The 18,153-nt window shown below is 38.0% G+C and overlaps 1 long non-coding RNA gene and 1 pseudogene across 1 annotated transcript in view; one reads left to right on the top strand and one right to left on the bottom strand.

Annotated features, from left to right (window-relative positions):
* LOC131307249 (uncharacterized) overlaps positions 1-18,153 on the top strand; it is a 55,952-nt gene that overhangs the window by 23,687 nt on the left and 14,112 nt on the right. The window lies entirely within an intron of this gene.
* The window catches only part of LOC131307247 (mRNA cap guanine-N7 methyltransferase 1-like), a 59,017-nt pseudogene that overhangs the window by 29,098 nt on the left and 11,766 nt on the right, over positions 1-18,153 (bottom strand).

Here is an 18,153-nt window from a genome sequence, read left to right as displayed (position 1 = left end):
TCCACCGTGGCACACCTTGACTAAACCATACCAAGGGATGCCAAGGTTGGATAGGAGACCGATGTCTACATGCCTCCCAAGCAGATTTTACAGAGAAAAAACCATCAGCAGTTAAGGTCCAGGCAACCTTATCACACTCAGAGACGGTAGGCAAAAAGGTATCAGGAGTATTCCGTATAATGTTCAACACAGCTCTGTTCCTTTGCCTTGGCCAGTTCCATCCACCTTGACCAACAATAGAAGACACCTTAGCACGTAAGGCAAGACCTCTATTTGTCACCACAGCCTCCCCAAACCTCTGATATAAGGCACCTAAAGGATGCCAATTGTCTGTCCAAAGGAATGTATCCTGTCCATTGCCAATGATGTGTCTAATCCAGCCTTGACAGGTAGAGCGCAGCTTCAGCAGTTTCCTCATAACCCAGGAAGCCTCACTAGGACACTGAATACTCCATAAACTCTGTCCTTTGAGAATATATACATGAAACCTTCTCCATCTTAACCTACACAAGGATGAACAACCAAGAATCTGTACAGCACGCGGGTAAAATTAGTTAAATCTCAGTCCAAGGTTTACTGAGACAACTTTTTTCTATTATCAGTGAAAAAAGCATTTATTGTTGATCTTTGAAATGAAGATAACCATGATTAAGGGGATCCTTAGCATGATGCAGCACAATTGGGAGAACGCATCCAAACTAAAAAATGAGATGATTTGATCGAGCATCTATAGGTATTGGATAGAGATAATTTTTCCGGGGGACTCTCGAAAAAAATGTTTTTACATTTAGGCTCCATTTGTTTCGATGTAAAATATTTTACAATGTAAAATGTTTTCTATGTAAAATACAGTATTTTTTCAGAAAACAAACTTTAAAATTTTATTTTCCAGTGTTTGATTGGCTCATGATAAATATTTTCCAAAATAATTTCATTTTCGCTCCATGTCTGACAATCTTAGCACCTGCAAAATTGAAGAGACATGGGTTTCTTCGCAAAGCTCTAATCATGCAAAAAAACGCTCTTAAAGATGTATCACGGTTGATCTTAAAACCACCCCTTCTTAGGAGTGGTCCAACTAGATGAAGTTCCAAGCTGTTTCAAAGAAGAAGAATTGGTTTGATGGCCAGCATCTGGAGTCAATAAGAAGTCCAATCTAGTTGGGTTGCTCCAAAAATGATTCGTTTTTGTTTTTTGACCTGTTGAGGGTAAAATTGTCATGTCTTTTAATCCATACACAATTTTTTATGCAAACCACTTGGGTTATAAAGTAGGCTCAATAAACTTTTCAACGGTTTGAAACATGCACAAATTAGAGTTCGGGAGTGTTTTTGGCGAGCCTTCAAAGTTTGACTTATTGTGCAACTTTTTAGTGCGCCTCAGGCGCAATTCAATGCGCCCCAGGCGCATCCTTGAAATTTCACCACAAGCCAAACTTTGCGGGCTTGCCCCGATCACTCCCGAACTCAGATTTGAGCATGGTTTGAACCGTTATAAAGCTTGTTGAATTTACTTTTTAACCCAATTAGTTTGGATGAAAAGTTATTTGTATGTCAAATGATATGACTATTTTATCCTCAATGGGTCAAAAAATATATTATTTCGGTAAAACACTCGCAACACGCATAATTTCGTTTATGAAAAGTAGGTAGAAAACCCGTCCATTACAAAGATTGTGGAAGCACTACCACCCCTCCATTGCAACCACCACACCACCATCACTTCACCTCCTAGACTGCTATCACTTTTTTTTTTTTTTTTTGCTATCACTTGACCACCACACTTTCTATCGACCACCACCTTTGCCACCAAACCTCAACCTTACCCATTTTGATTTGATTTAAAATAAGGGTGATGCGAGGAGTTCCCAAAAATAATTTGTTTTTCGACTTGTTGAAGGTAAAATTGTCATGTCTTCTAATCTATAAACAATTTTTGATGCAAACCACTTGGGTTATAAATTAGGCTCAACAAGCTTTTCAACGGTTCAAACCATGCACAAATCGGAATTCGAAAGTGTTTGTGGCGAGCCCGCGAAATTTTACTTATTGTGCAGTTTTTTAGTGTGCGCAATTTCCTGCTCCTCGGACGCAGTTCCATGCGCCTCGGGCGCATCCTTGAAATTTCACCACAAGCCAAACTTTGCAGGCTTGCCCCAGTCACTCCCGAACTCGGATTTATACGTGGTTTGAACCGTTAGAAAGCTAGTTGAATCTACTTTTTAACCCATTTACTTTTTCGAAACCACCCCTCCAAGGAGTGGTCCAACTAGATGAAATTTCAAGCTGTTCAAAGAAGAAGAATTGGATTGATGGCCAGCATCTGGAGTCGATAAGAAGTCCAATCTAGTTGAAGAAGTTCTATGGATGACCCGGATGGGATCCCCAGGCTCATGGTTGAAAGACTGTATCTTTTGTTTCCTTCCAAATGAACCAGCCAATCATAATTTTCCCATTGCCTAACTGACTGTGAAATTCGAGGGTTAACGTTCAAATTTCAGTCCCTTCCGGGCCAAGCTGCATTGGTATATTCACATCCATTTTCATGTTTCAATTGAACATGCACGTTCCATATATTTTGATTATTTGTAAAAAAGAATAGTATTCACTTCACTAAACATGCCTGGATCCAACCACGATCTTGTTACTTAATATGGGTTACTTAAGAACACCCATATGGGTTACTTAAGATAGTGAATATGGGTTACTTAAGATAGTGAATCTCATGATAGGAGGAAGCTATGGTACACAGGGTATACCGTATGTCTAAATTATGACAATTTGTGATTTTCATTATGCCAATTTTTGGTTTTCTAATGCATATTTATGATTCTAGTTACGACTTGTACATTAAAATTTACCTGTTGAACAGGTCATTAGCAGGTTACCCATAATTAAAAAATATTGTTATTATGTAACCATAATTATTCGTACTGAAATCCATAACACTTGTACCCTAACCAAATATATGCGTACAATATCAAAAATTAAATAATGTTACCACAAATATTATAACAATACCATAAATTGGCATTATCTTACCACAATGAATCGTACCAAATTTTTTTGACTCGTATGATATTCCGTAACAAAATCAAAATATGTCGTACCAGAATCAACAATTGTTATACCCAAGCCAAAAATATTTGTAAAATGCCACAAATTTTAGAAAATAACCACAATTATTATGACAACACCTAAAATTGTCATTTTCTTAACACAACGTGTCATATCAAAAGAAAACATATTTAAATACCACAAATTTTATAACAAACCATAATTGTTATGACAATACCATAAATTGACGTTTTCTTACCACAATGTGTCGTACCAAAGGAAATTAATTAAAATATTTCGTAATAACACATGTCTAAAATACCACAAATTTAGTAATATAACCAAATTTGTTATGACAACACCATAAATTGACGTTTTCATATTCACAACGTGTCGTATAAAAAAATTCAATCAGAATGTTCAATTAACGGTAGTTATAATCAACAAAATATCATACCTCAAATTCAGTAATATAACCAAATTTGTTATAACAACACCATAAATTAACGTTTTCATACCCACAACATATCGTATAAAAAAATTCAATTGAAATGCTCAGTTAACAATAGTTATCATTAGCAAAATATCATACCGCAAATTCAGTAATATAACCAAATTTGTTATGACAACACCATAAATTGGCGTTTTCATAGCCACAACGTGTCGTATAAAAAAAATTCAATCGGAATGTTCAGTAAACGATAGTTATAATTGACAAAATACAATACCACTAATTATTTTCAATTCCCGCCACATTATTTTTTCAAATTTTAAAATTTTAAAATTTCTACCATATTGTCTTAATTTTCGATTCCCTCTACACTAATTTTTCAAATTCTTATTTGTCCCTACACAATACCTCAATAATTTAAACTAAAAATGAAGTTTTTGCACAAAATTTTCATCCAAGAAATTCACCAAAAAGTAAGTACTATACCCAAATTTTCGAATACAACTACAATTTTCTCTCAAAATATTAGTCTAAATCAAATTCTTTTTCTACAAGATTTAATTCAAAAAATCAAAATTCCTTTGTGGAAAAATGAGAGGTCACGAAAAAAATAATTATCCAACTGTCTCAAATGCATACACTTTCAACACTAATATGGAGTACAAAAAAATAAGTGTGAATATCAAAAAATGGAGTGTGAAAATTACTCTCCTTTTTGTAATTGGTGAAATTAATTATATTAATACCCAATCTTATCAATATTTAGGGCGGTGCACTTAACAATTGGCACTATATATTTAACACATGGATCGGTGTCAAACCTTCACCCTATGCGTACCAATCCAAATTTAATGGTGGTCCTTGGAACTAGGCCGTGGAAGTAAAATCTAAATAATTTTGTAAATTTATTGTCATTGTACTTTCTTTCAAAAAAAATTATTATAGTCGACATTTTGATTTACACCAATGACATAGCTATAATATGATCTACAAGTGCAGACCCATCACTAGGACAGAGGCATTTGAGGCCTCTGTCTTCTCAAATTTTGAGCCTGAACATAACGCCCTTACATACAAGAAAATATTATATAATTAATAGCCTTTAGAATTACAAATTCTCAATTGTGTACCATAGTGATAAGGTGTTGGAGTTTGACATTTATCTAAAAGATCTGGAGTTCAAGTCTTAAATCCTTCGTTCCTATTTTTTTTTAAAAGAATGCTATTACTTTTTAGAATAAATCACATAGTTAGTCTTTGAAGTTTCATACTTCAACAAATCTCATCGTTCAATTTCAATACAACATTAAAATATAATAATGCACCATCTGAGCCCCACGTAAGGTGTTTATTTTATTTTATCAAAATCGTCTATCTTTTACATAATATTAATTAGATCATTCGTATCAAGAATGAAGTTGATGGCTTATAGCTAGACACTTAATTGGATGGAAAATATCATTCTATTATTCAATTTGCGTGCCGATGATGGAGCTTCCTAAACTTGATTGAGACAAAAAATTACGTAGGTGACTTAATCAACAAACATAAAAAATTCAACGGATTTGATCGTCATTATTGTGTCACAGTCGCATGACTATATTACATTCAACTACAATAAAGGACTAGGTTTCATACCAAATATAAATTGACTGTACAATCTAAATGTAGTTAGTGAGTGTATTTTTAAAATGATCGATCAGGACTGTTAGGATGTTAAGTTATATAATATTTAATTTGTGATATTTTAGACATGTATTTTGTTTGGGTATAATAATTATTGATTGTGCAACGATATATTTTGGTCTTGTATCTAGTATCTTTTGATCGATTTCTTTTGGTACGACACATTGTGGTAAGAAAGTGTCAATTTTTTGTGTTGTCATAACAATTGTGGTTATGTTATATAATTTGTAGTATTTTACACATGATGGAGAAGAAGAGAAAGTCAATGAAGAGAGAACAACTTGTTACCTGCTAAGCCATTTTTTTATTTTATTAATTGGTTTAATAAATGGGTGGTCCGGATTATTTACTTTGAAATCCAATGGTTTAAAATCATGATGCGTACGGTACACCCCTTAACAAAGGGTGTGTACCATAGGACTACCCCTCATGATAATAGTATTCACTTCAAATTAATAGTATTCACTTCAAATTCTAGGTCTTTCTCTATCAATCCCGTTGCCTCTCATTCTCCAGTAATCCGAACACCCTCTTTGAAGTTGAAATTAGAATATGGGTTACTTAAGATAGTGAATCACATGATCAACAGGTTACTTAATATGGTTTACTTAAGCTAGTTCATGCCATGTTTTTCTTTGAGCAATGGGCACCGCACCAAGTTTTATCGTTCTAGAGGAGTATCAAAAGGTTTCTTCCATAGATTAAGAAACCGTAAAAAAATTCAGGTGCTACATTATCGCTGCAAACACAGACTGATTAAGTACCCTATAAATCCATCACCAACAAATTGAACCTCATCTGCAGTAATCACCACCCAACAGCAGCACCGAGAAATGGCCACTGATGTACCGAAGAAGCAGAGATATTATCTGTAGCAGCATCACTCAGCACAACCTGAGAACCCCTATACTAGAGCTCCATAGCACTTGATCACTTGTTTCCTCCTTAGTGGCACCGGCAACATCAATACCATAAGTAATTTTTGCATAGCGTCCACACATAGGCGCTCACTAAGCACTGCGAGTGTACACACTCTCGCACACAGACACGCACCTGCAGCAGAAATTGTCCAGAAGTTTCCAAATACCAAACCGGATCCATCTGCAACATAAGACCGAATATTGGGGGAAATCTATAAAGGATGGTAAAGAGTTTTTTTTTTTGTGGGGGGTGGGGGGAGGGGGGAAATTGCGCATTTTATACCAACCAACACAGAAATAAGGGGAGATCAACGCATTGTGCAAAATCTTTACAAAGGAAACTCCTCACTACTATCTGCCAAAAAAACTACTCCCTCCGTCCCTTTTTAAGTGTCTTGCTTTGTAACTCCAACTTATTAAAAAGACATCATCATTATTATACCTTTCACATTAACTTTTTCCTTCACTTTCCCTACTTACCCATCATCATTACACTTTTACTCACTAACATTTCAAAATGGAATCTACTTTTAGAGACAAAATAGACAAATGCACCAATTTTTACCCACTAACTTTACAAAATGTACACTTATTAAGGGACAACCCAAAATGGAATACTGGACTCTAAATAAGGGACGGAGGGAGTACAAAATTAAGTACCAAGAACTTTGCTTGAAATAATCCAGAGACTACATAGTCATTGGTTCTCAAGGGAGTGGGAGAAATGCTCCCAAGTACACACACAAAGTTTGACATTATTCTCAATACAAGCCAGCACTGCATCAGCCCTTCATCTTCTGCCAGCAAAAAACTTGAGAGTTCCTTTCCATCCATAGATGGAAGACCCCAACCGCAAAGACAAGCTTGAACAAAAAAGAACAGAAGCTTGTACCCTTACAATGATCAATAGCCCACTTAACAAGCCTTCTAACGGTTTAAACCTTGCGAAAATCGGAGTTTGAGAGTGTCCGGAGCAAGACCGGAAAGTTTGACAAATTATGGAGTTTGAGGGAGCTGCGCCTAGGCGCTATTTTGTGCGCCCCGGGCGCAATGAGATGCACCTCAGGCGCATTGAAGAGCAGAAATTTGTCAAATCTTGCTGGCTTCTCCTAAACACTTCCGAACTCCGATTTTCACAAAGTTTGAACCGTCAGAAAGCTTGTTGAGTCTACTTTTTAAACCAAGTAGTTCGGATCCAATATTGTTTGTATACCAAATGATATGACTATTTTACCCTTAGTGAGTCGAAAAATAATCGTTCCGGTAATTAATGCTGGCATCACCTTCATTTTAAAATGGATAATGACCTGTTATATATCCATACAGAGAGTTCAAAGTACTAAAAGATAGTAGAATTCAGCCACAAAAATAATGAAGTTTTAGTTTATGAAAAATTGGTAGAAAACAGACCGCTAAAAAGATCATAGGAGCACTACCGCCCCTCCGCCACCAACAATGTTGCCGTAGCACAATCCTTCCACCACCATGATCACTTGACCACCTACACCACCATCACTTCACCACCTCTACTGATAGGCGTGTGATATCGTAGATATAAGCGCCTAAGTAAGGGAAATTAGCGCGTTAGACGTGCATTTAATTCTCATTTTCCATTTAATGCGTGCACGTGGTTGGGTTTTGTGTTTAAGCTTGATTTGCAGGAAATTGAGATGTTTTGGCGGTAACGAGAAGTATTCGGAAAGGCCATGATGGAGTTAGAGCGCTAGGAAGGCTTTGGAGACTAAGTGTTGAAGTAGAACTCGAGAGAAAGTGATCAGAATCTCCATGAGCGCTATAGGGGAATGAGTTCAGCGCTCAGAAGGGGCAAAGCGTGTTGCACAAAGTGATCAGAGAGTTGGCGAGCGCTACACCCTTTTTGGTGTAGCGCTACCGAGAGGTTAAGAGAGAGGAACGGCCAAAGCTAGGTCAACGGAGTCAACGCCTTAAAGGATTCGCGAGCGCTATACCCTTTTTGGTATAGCGCTACCGAGGGTGTTAATTGGCTATGGAACGGTGGCGTTTTGGGTCGTTGCGGGTCCGATTCCGATTTGTTTTAGGATTTTAATTGCAATTAAGGGATGAATATAAAAGCCCTCTTAACTCTAGTAGCTAGGGCAACAGAGATACGTACGATTTATTTTTCTCTTTGTTTTTAACTTTGGCTGCTGTTTTCAGGAGATTAATTTCAGATTCAAGTTTGATTCAAGTTCTTTACGGATTTTCCAGTATTTAATTGGTGTTCTTCTTTGGTAATCGAATCCGTTACTCTTCCGCAAGTCCTTGGTATTGTGTTATTATTTTTATTTCAATTGTTTGAAGCATGTTTAGATCTAGGGTTAAAAATTATTGCTGCATTCAATAAAGTTATGAGTGAGTAGATTCATAGAGTGCGGCCACCGGGCGAAGGCGTCCCGTGGCTAGTTCAATTAATGTTTTTACCTCGGGTTCGAATTAATTTAATTTTTAAGCAGTTTTAGAAGACGAAAACTCTTCTAACAAACAAAACCCAGGCATCGCCGGAATTCGAATGCGCACAGAAACTGGTGACAGGTGGTGCGCATTTGTTAGGGATCCTTTTTCCTATTCTAAAATCAACAAATTGAATAATTGTGGCCCGAGTAAACATTAGTTAGGCTAGTTGCGGACGCTGGGCTCCCACGGTTGTACTCTCCGTTTTAAATCCATCTTTAATTAATTCAGTTTGGTAAGTTAGTTAGTAAATCAACCTGTTTAAACGAGGGGTGGCTACCTAAGAGCCAGGTTAAACTAGAATTCAACACTTTTGAGTCAAACACCGTCTGTCTGTCTCTGTGGTTCGACTCCGGTACTTCCGGATATTGTGCTACACCGGTCGAGGGTCCTACGCTTGGGACACGTCTTTATTTTAATTCACCCGGTCGGTCAAGCATCTACCACCACACTTCCACTCTGCGATAATGGTAGCCAACTGTGATGATCTCAAAACATCCTAAAATTTCTCGATGGTTAAGAAACGTATCTTACTTCTTGTTCTTTTCATCCAAAGAAACAACCCCACAAGCTAGACACACACAATACATCTAATTTTTTTGTTATTAAGTCTAGATTATCAACTACCTAGTGAGTTGAGGTTAGCAAAAATGATATACATAAATTAAAAGCTATAATGCATAACCAGAAAAAGCATTTGAACAGCTCATTGTTGCTTCTATTGTTGTTCATTTCTTCTTCCCTCGATTCCTATTCTTTTTTGAGCTTTAGGTAGTGGAATCCACAACCGAAATGTGGAAATTGATGGACTTCATGCATGCAATAGGATTTAGGAAATATTCTCCATCCATTATTTCATTTGCTTTTTTATTGCATGTTACTACTTGAGAAGTCATGATCTAAGGTGTGTAAAAAAAATCCAGGTAACAAAAGAAAAACTTTTTAGAAGAGGTTGTGGGCGGTTGGCTTTGTGCCTAGCTTGTAATGGTGCTTCAAAATCGTTTGAACATTTGCTTTTTGATTGTTTGTGGGCGACAGCGGTGTTGTTTGGTTCCCATGTGAATCTTGATCTTTGAAGGGGGCCTCCTGCCTTTAAATGGACATCCCAAGTGATTGCCCAGGGGAAATCTGTAAAGGATAGTAAAGAGTTTTATTTTATTTTTTCGGAAAGTTGCGCATTTTATACCAACCAACACAAAAACAATAGGAGATCAACCCACTATACAAAATCTTTACAAAGGAAACTACTCACTACAATCTGCCAAAAAAACTACAAAATTGAGATGGATGAGAGCTAGGCACTACATCTGTCCTACAGCCACATTTGCTTGCATTCATATAAGTTCTAACGGCTGAATGCATTTGCAAGATACAACTCACAAATCTTATAGTTTGTCTCTACGTTACACTATCGATGGAAAACATGGATGCCAAGTTTGAACAGAATTGGCTGTTTAAAATAAAGCAGATAGAGAAGAGAGAACTTAAAATGCATTAAAACCAATGTGGATGGTCCTCTATTATCAACAAGGAATTAGAAAAACACGAGAGACTGGAATATTATTGCAAACACTGACTAACTCCAACTGACTTCCACTGACCTGGTTATTTACAGAGGGGATGCACTCCTTTTATAGGCGTAAGGAGGTAACCAGATGCGTCATGCATGATATAAATTTACAGACATAATGACAGACTACTATTACACTTTAGACTTTAGGTTTACTTTAGACTTTAGCAAACCTAATCGTACTACCATTATTACATCAACAGTACTTACTAATAATTTACACCAACAGTACTCAATAGTAAACACTAATAATTTATTGAAATTCAAAAACATTTTCCCAAAAGTCACACCCGCAAAACAGTGGTGGTATAGACACCAAAATTTGGGGTTTTAAATGTAGAAGCTCTGTCAAGCGTATTTCATTGGATTATCCTGATGATTAAGCAGTTTTTATGTGCTTCGATGAATTGTGGAAAGCCTTAGGAATTCTCTAGACTCTTAAGAAATAAAAGGGTACCCTAGAGCTGGAATGGAAATATCGAATGCAACTTAGAATGAGTTGAGAGGCGTGAAAATTTGTTTTAGCCTCAGTGGCTCTGACAATCTTTGAATTAGTCAACTTTCGACTAACTTTTTACAAACTAAAATCTATTACTTTTATGGTTCGATACAACCATATTTTTAATACGTCGAATACCCTCTTTATCGATATAAAATAGGTTTCAGTCTGGTTTAAAATAAAGTAGATACAAATGTTTTATAGAGAGTGATTTATTTTTTTAGTCACTGAAGGTAAAATAGTCACATCTTTTTAGGTAAAAAAAACATTGGATCAAAACTATTTGGGTTAGAAAATAGACTTAACAAACTTTCTAACGGTTCAAACCTTGCGAAAATCGGAGTTCGAGAGTGTTCGGAGCAAGACGGGAAAGTTTTACAAATTATGGAGTTCGAGGGAGCTGCGCCTAGGCGCCATGTCGTGCGCCCCGGGCGCAAGGAGAAGCGCCTCAGGCTCATTGAAGAGCAGAAATTTATCAAATTTTGCGGGCTTCTCCCGACCACTTCCGAACTCCGATTTTCGTAAAGTTTGAACCGTTAGAAAGCTTGTTGAGTCTAATTTTTAACCCAAGTAGTTCAGATCCAATATTGTTTGTATACCAAATGGTATGACTATTTTACCCTTAGTGAATCGAAAAATAATCATTCCGGTAATTAATGCTGGCATCACCTTCATTTTAAAATGGATAAAAACCTGTTACATATCGATAAAGAGGGTTTTCAAAGTACTAAAAGATAGTAGAATTCAGCCACAAAAATAACAAAGTTTTAGTTTATGAAAAATTGGCAGAAAACAGACCGCTAAAAAGATCAAGGTGCACGACCACCCCTCCGCCACCAATAATGTTGCCGTAGCACAATCCATACACCACCATGATCACTTGACCACCTACACCACCGTCACTTCACCACCTCTACCACCACACTTCCACTCTGCGATAATCGTGGCCAACTGTGATGATATCAAAACATCCTAAAATTTCTCAATAGTTAAGAAACGTATCTTACTTCTTATTCTTTTCATCCAAAGAAACAACCCCACAAGCTAGACACACACAATACATCTAATTTTTTTGTTATTAAGTCTAGATTATCCACTACGTAGTGAGTTGAGGTTATCTAAAATGATATACATAAATTAAAAGCTATAATGCATAACCAAAAAAAGCATTTGAATAGCTCATTGTTGCATCTATTGTTGTTCATTTCTTCTTCCCTCGATTCCTATTCTTTTTTGAGCTTGAGGTGGTGGAATCCACAACCCAAATGTGGAAATTGATGGACTGCATGCATGCAATAGGATTCAGAAAATATTCTCCATCCATTATTTCATTTGCTTTTTTATTGCATGTTACTACTTGAGAAGTCATGATTGAAGGGGTGTAAAAAAAATCCAGGTAACAAAAGAAAAACTCTTTACAAGAGGTTGTGGGCGGTTGGCTTTGTGCCTAGCTTGTAATGGTGCTTCAGAATCGTTTGAACATTTGCTTTTTGATTGTTTGTGGGCGAGAGCGGTGTGGTTTGGTTCCCATGTGAATCTTGATCGTTGAAGGGGGCCTCCTGCCCTTAAATGGACATCCCAAGTGATTGCCTAGGGGAAATCTGTAAAGGACAGTAAAGAGTTTTATTTTATTTTTTTGGAAAGTTGCTCATTTTATACCTACCAACACAAAAACAATGGGAGATCAACCCACTTTACAAAGGAAACTACTCACTATAATCTGCCAAAAAAACTACAAAATTGAGATGGATGAGAGCTAGGCACTACATCTGTCCTATAGCCATATTTGCTTCCTTTCGTATAAGTTCTAACGGCTATATACAATTGCAAGATACAACTCACAAATCTCACAGTTTGTCTCTATGTTACACTATCGGTGGAAAATATGGATGCCAAGTATGAGTTGAATTGCTCATATAAAATAAAGCAGATGGAGAGGAAAGAACTTAAAATGCATTAAAACCATTGTGGATGGTCCTCTATTATTTAAAGAACTCCAAAAACATTTTCCCAAGAGTCATGCCCGCAAAATAGTGGTGGTATGGACACCAAAATTTGGGGTTTTAAATGTATAAGCCCTGTCTAGCGTACTTTTTTGGATTATACTGATGATTAAACAGTTTTTATGTGTTTCGATGAATTGTGAAAAGCCTTATGAATTATCTAGACTCTTAAGAAATAAAAGAGTACCCTAGAGCTGCAGTGGAAGTATCGAATGCAACTTATAATAAGTTGAGAGGCGTGAAAATTTGTTTTGGCCTCAGTGGCTCAGACAATCTTCTAATTAGTCTACTTTCTACTAACTTTTTATGAACTAAAATCCATTATTTTTATGGTTCGATACATCCATATTTTAATACATTGAATTCCCTCTTTATCGATATAAAATAGGTTTCGGTTTGGTTAAAAATAAAGGAGATACAAATGTTTTACGGAGAATGATTTATTTTTTTAGTCACTGAAGGTAAAATAGTCACATCTTTTAAGGTAAAAATAACTTTGGATCAAAACTATTTGCGTTAGAAAATAGATTTAACAAGCTTTCTAACAGTTCAAACCTTGCGAAAATCAGAGTTCGAGAGTGTCTGGAGCAAGACTGGAAAGTTTGAGAAATTATGGAGTTCGAGGGAGCTGCGCCTAGGCACCATTTCGTGTGCCCCAGGCGCAATGAGATGCGCCTCAGGCGCATTAAAGAGCAGAAATTTGTCAAATTTTTCGGGCTTCTCCCGAACACTTGTGAACTCCGATTTTCGCAAAGTTTGAACCGTTAGAAAGCTTGTCGAGTCTACTTTTTAACCCAAGTAGTTCAGATCCAATATTGTTTGTATACCAAATGGTATGACTATTTTACCCTTAGTGAGTCGAAAAATAATCGTTCCGGTAATTAATGCTGGCATCACCTTCATTTTAAAATGGATGAAGACCTGTTATATATCGATAAAGAGGGTTTTCAAAGTACTATAAGATAGTAGAATTCAGCCACAAAAATAATGGTTGTGTTTGGTTGAGAGTTTAGTTTAGTTTAGTTTTGGTAGTGGGTGGAGAGAGAAATAGAGTAATGATTGAAGATAGGGGTAATGATTGGAGAGAGATAGAGAGAGATGTGAAAGTAATAATTGGAAAAATAGGGTAATGATTGGAGAAAGAAGTAGGATAATGATTGAAAAACAAAACTAAAACAAAACTAAAATGGCAAACGAACAAAACAGACCGCTAAAAAGATCATGGGTGCACTACAACACCTCCGCCACCAATAATGTTGCCATGGCACAATCCATCCACCACCATGATCACTTGACCACCAACACCACCATCACATCACCACCTCTACCCCCACACTTCCACTTTGCGATAATGGAGCTTCAAAATCGATTGAACATTTACTTTTTGATTGTTTGTGGGCGAGAGTAGTGGAGTGATTTGGTTCCCATGTGAATCTTAATCGTGGAAGGGGGCCTCCTACTCTTAAATGGACATCCCAAGTGATTGCCTAGGGGAAATCTATAAAGGATAGTAAGAGTTTTTTTTTTGGGAAGTTGCGCATTTTATACGAAACAACACAAAAACAAGGGGAGATCAACCCACTAAACAAAATCTTTACAAAGGAAACTCCTCACTACAATCTACCAAAAAAACTACAAAATGTAGACACCCCATTCTGGACCATCCAGATAATGCCATTTTACGGTCTTTTGTTGCCCCAATGATGATGAAAGGTCGAGAACAGTCTGAGGACGATGGTGTGTTTGAGCTTTGAGCGTTCCGAACCTCATTCAAACCCACTTCAAAAAACCCTTCAAATCAGAGCCAAACAGCCCCAGCAAAATCCAAACTGGCGTCTGTGCTGACGTACGCCAGTTAACTGCCACATGTCGGTCATCGACCGTTGACTCAGTTATTACTGGCGCACGCCAGTCAATTCATAGCGCACGCTAGTCAAGCCCAGTCAAATCAACTTTATTCAGCCACATGGACGAGACTTTGGTGCCACCCTGACGTGGGCTACAGTCTCCCTGATGATTACATTCGGCAGGGATGTTCCCCCTCTCTCCTACACCCTCCATCAAGCCAAGTCCCATGCATTTAATGCATGGGAGGCTCCCCCTATTAACCCAACCAGCCAAATCAGGCCTTAACCCAACTGATCTCAGTCCCTCTCTCTCTCTATAAATACCCCCCTTGCATTCATTTGCAAGGGGTTAACCACTTTGAAGAGTTCTAACTTTCTTTTTCTCCCCTCTCTTGCTCTCTATCTCTCCTCCTCCATTGAAAGAGAAAGGAGAGAACCTCACTTCCATACACCTCACTGTCATCCAGTCACCAACCTCCATCTTCAACCTTTAAGCTCAATACCACCTTCAAGCCTCAACACAAAGAGGTATACCACCGTCGCGTGGCTTTCTATTTTCGACTCCTGAAGGGAACCAGTAGGGTCCAGGCTAGTAATCAATACTAGTCCTGGCCTCAAACTGGTAAAATATAACAATCGTATGAGACGATTAATGGCGCACGCCAGTAACATCATGCCATACGCCAGTCATGGTAGTATGTGCACTACTAGCGTGGGGATCATGGATCATCATTTTTGCTTACTTGCATTTCTGTCAATCACCTTAGCATGCTAATAACCAGTCTACTGCTTTCTGTACATTTAGAGCTGCTTAGCTGTAATAGTTGATGCTTACTCCTTATCTGTTTAGAAGGCCTCTGGGATCCTTCTGGTCATGTTCCAGAGCCCAGCTGATGCAAAGCCAAGTGCTGGGTAAGAAAACAAACTGGCGTACGGCAGGGTTTTCATGATCCAGTGACTGGCCCTTGCGTCTAGCTTAGTTTTGGCCTCTTTGGTATGTCCCCACACTATTTTTGGGGTATTCTGTTTTTCTTCATGGCTTGAAGCCATTCTATCTGTCTGTAACTGTATATGTTCTATTCTATTAAACTGCGTGGTTTGCTTGGGTGTGAGCTGGTCCCTTTCCAGAGCCCAGAGGATTGTAAACAAAGACTGTGAGACCAGATAAGTGGAGTACGCCAGTTTAGGTGTGGCGTGCGCAAGTCTGATCAGCATGCAGTGGCTCAGCCAGTGCATGCTGGTGCGGAGCCTGCTCATCCCTCTTTTAAGCAGCGTACTCCAACTTATTCAGGCTGCTCTCAGTGCTTGTTCTCAATCTATGTTTATTATCGCAAGCGAATCATCCATAAGCATTTTGTCGCATAAATTGCAACTTGTTACAATTTTTAATCTCCATTAATTGTTCCCCCTCCCTAACTAGCTAAAAAAATGACTAAATGAGAGAAAAATGCAAATGCTTTTACAAAAATGCCCGAGTAGAGACCGATTTCCGGATTGGGCGAGAGGGGTGCCATAAAACCCTTCCTCTCTCGTAACCTGGCTCCCGAACCTCAGATATCGAAGGTGACGACGGACCGGTCTATGCCTTTTCAAAATCAAACAAATGTGGCAAACGTTTTCGAGTTCGGTTCCTTGGGTGCATCCCGCTAAAACCCGAGTGGCGACTCTGAATCGAAGCGTTTTGCCGCGCTTTTTCCAAAAAGGCCCGCACCCAAATTTCAAGTCAATGAAATTTTCCTGGGCGCGTGCCCACACAAAATTAAGTACCAAGAAATTTGGTTGAAATATTCCAGAGACTGCTTAGTCTTTGGTTCTCAAGGGATTGGGGGAAATGCTCCCAAGTACACACACGAAGTCTGACATTTCCTCAGTACAAGCCAGCACTGCATCAGCCCTTCTGCTTCTACCAGCAAAAACTCGAGAGTTCCTTTCCATCCATCGATGGTAGACCCCATTCGCCAATACTAGATTGAACAAAAAAGAACTGAAGCTCATACAATTACAATGATCAATAGCCCACTTAATTTCACACTATCCCACACCTCCAGATTTCTCAAAATCTAGAATCTGTTAAGGATAACCTTCCAAATGCTGCTGATATAGCTACATTCAAAGAACAAGTGTTGCAATATTTCATCACTTTGAGAGCACAACACACAACCACGATCAATCGTCATCCCCCATCTACAAAGTCTCTCCTTTGTAGCTAACCTCTTCAAGAAAGCTAACCATAAAATGAACGACCACCTTGTAACACTTCTGGAAAAACACACTATTGAAGTCTAGTGAACTGTCTCTCCTCTGTGCCTAAGAGCCTCCCAAGTATGCTTGCTTAGTATTGTATTAATTGGCCAATAGGGGAAATAACCCAAATTACTTCAATTGGTGAGGAACCATGAGGGGAAGCTAGTGAATGGATTAACCAAGCAGGTGAAGTTTGCCTCAAGTTTTTCAAGGGTGAGGCTTTGGCAATCAGGCAAGCGTGTTTACTTGTTAAAGCAATAGGGATCAACCAAGAGGTGATAGAATCAAATAACAAGTAGGCGATTATGCTTAGCGTTTATGAATCAGTTCCACCATGGGATGTAGCAGCTATAATTATGGATATCAGAGATTTGGCTCAAGAGCAGGGGATTTCTTTCGACTTGGTTAGAAGGTCGGTGAATCAGGTGGCACAGGAGGTGGCCTCCTTGGCAAAGACGAGCAAGATTCCTCTTGACTAGCGGGCTAGGCTAATCGTCCTTGTTCAGCTTCGTCTTTTTTAAGCTTTGATAGCTCTTTTTTGTGGACTTGAAGGCATGATCGGTGGATTTAAAAAAAAAAGAAAGGAAACTAATGGATACGCTCTCTCTCAAAAGCAACTTTAATGCTAGTCTAGGCTTAGTTGTTTTCGATTCATGTCCTCCTTTTCGAGAATTTCAATTCAATGAGGATGTTTTTTCTTCTCCTTTTTTTTTGCCATTTGTTAAACCTAATGTCGCAAAATATCAAGATACATAACAAAGTAATACTACTGGAACTTCATCAAGGCCACGGAATACGTTTAGAACCATTTCTCCATTTTTGTTATATGTATCAGAGACTCTTCTTAATAAAGGAATCGAATGGCTTTAGATTGTTGTGGATTTATTCCATCATAATCATAAAACAATAACAATCAGAAATGGTAAGAAACACAAAAATCATGAACTCAAATAATCAAAGACACTACTTAGACAGGTATAGTAGGGAGAAATAGTCTGTGAGATGGATGAGAGCTAACAACGACATCTGTCCCACAGCCATAATTGCTTCCTTTCGTATAAGTCCTAATGGCTGAATACAATTGCAAGATACAACTCAAAATCTTACAGTTTGTCTCTATGTTACACAATCGGTGGAAAACATGGATGCCAAGTATGAATTGAATTGCCCGTATAAAATGAAGGAGATAGAGAATAGATAACTTAAAATGCATTAAAACCAATGTGGATGGTCCTCCATTATTTATAGAACTCCAAAAACATTTTCCCAAGATTCACGCCCGCGAAATAGTGGTGGTATGGACACCAAAATTTGGGGTTTTAAATGTACAAGCCCTGTCAAGCGTACTTCTTAGGATTATCCCGATGATTAAGCAGTTTTTATGTGCTTCGATGAATTGTGGAAAGCC

This window comes from Rhododendron vialii, chromosome 11a, assembly GCF_030253575.1.
Source record: "Rhododendron vialii isolate Sample 1 chromosome 11a, ASM3025357v1".
Taxonomy (NCBI): Eukaryota; Viridiplantae; Streptophyta; class Magnoliopsida; order Ericales; family Ericaceae; genus Rhododendron; species Rhododendron vialii.
The sequence above is the reverse complement of the archived record's forward strand: the minus strand, read 5'-3'. Positions and strand labels throughout refer to the sequence as shown.